The sequence below is a fragment of the Octopus bimaculoides genome, chromosome 1 (genome assembly GCF_001194135.2).
Source record: "Octopus bimaculoides isolate UCB-OBI-ISO-001 chromosome 1, ASM119413v2, whole genome shotgun sequence".
Lineage (NCBI taxonomy): Eukaryota > Metazoa > Mollusca > Cephalopoda > Octopoda > Octopodidae > Octopus > Octopus bimaculoides.
The window spans coordinates 124,963,726-124,965,360 of NC_068981.1; positions in this window are offsets into that span (position 1 = coordinate 124,963,726).

The following is a 1,635-nucleotide window of genomic DNA, read 5'->3' on the forward strand; positions in this document are numbered from 1 at the left end:
TATATATATATATATATATATATATATATATTCGTATTTGTTTGTCTGTGTGTAGACGGTATATTTGCTGCCACTTTTCTCCTTTGCCTTGCACCCTCTAAGCCTGTTAATACTGGTTGAAAGAAAGTCTCTCATACCATTTTGACACGACGATCATCATTTTGTGCGCTTCAAGTGTGTATGTATGTATGTATGTATGTGTGTATGTATGTATGTATGTGAATGCACGCTCGCGCGTATAGTCGAGTAGTATATTCTTGGTTATAGCGTATAACCAGTCAGAAAGTTATTGATTTCGTGTCAACTTATTGCACTTAGCAATATAGACGACTTATCAGACATGCTAGACAGAGGCACAAAACCTCTTTAATGCTGGCGATAAATATAGTCTTTGTTAGCTTGGTGGTGAAAAAAACTGAAACGGAAACCCTTTTCTGGGAGACAAAGGAAAGTTTCCTCTCCTTGTACGATTCCGGCCATAGCCGGAGTGGATCAGCTGTGCTTGTATATGTTTTTTCCGTTCTCTACTCTGTAAATGGTGAAGAACACGTTTCCAAAACGAATTTTCTCTCATGAGAGCACCAACTGAAAATTTCACTTTTTGAATTCAAGAAGGCGCCCGGACAGTGCGAAGTTTTTGATCCTTATTCTCTCGGTTAAGCAAAATTTGCATCGTCTGTTTCTGTTGATGTATGACTCAGGTTGTTCCAGTAGCTTCCAGTTAATTTTGTATAGCATTCTCCCCTCTTTTAACCCCCATATATGGCTGGCTAATGTTGTAATGCTGCACCTTTAAGGGATCCTAAAAGCGGATCTGTGGTTATTTAGCCTGGTCTGAAATGATCTCCTGTTGCTCCAACATATTTCTGTGTGTATTCTTTTTTTGCTAATGGTAGTGGTGGTAGTGAAGATGATGATGATAATGGTGATGATTTTGCTGTTGTTGATCGAGAAGACATGATCTAAATGCTTCCAGCATAGGCACAGTTAGAGGTGGAGGATATTAAACTTTGGGCCTCCCAGAGTTTCTTTTAAATGCATTAAAAATTATTACCAAATATGAAGAACAAAAAATTATTAAAGTAACTTGTGTCAAACATTGCCATCCCCTATGATGAATAGCGCTGTTCTCGAGTTTTGTGAGTCATACAATTTCCAAGTCAATTTCCATGACATTTACTAGAATAACTTCTTATACCAACTGTCATAGTTTCTAACTTTGTATGTAGTAATGTTCTGATATGTGTCACGAATAGTCTGCAATGTCTTATGACGTACAATTGCACTAACAGAGCTCTCAATGTTCTGTGCAGTACAAATGCACTAACACATAACTTGCAATGTTCTATGCAGTACAATTGCGCTAACACATTGCTTATAATGTCCTGTGGAGCACAATTTCACTAACACATTGTTTACAATGTCTTTTAATGTGATGAGCAATCCCGATTTATTTCAGTAAACCTACTGTCGGAGAAGTCACCTTTGTAAGAAGATTTGATCAGCTCTCTGCACGCTCAAGCCATGGAATTATTACTCAATATGGAAATACTTCAGTGGAGAAGGAACCACAAGCAGTGTCTGTGTGCTGGTTATCTAGATTTCTGCTTGATGAGATAGAGTGTCACTTTACAC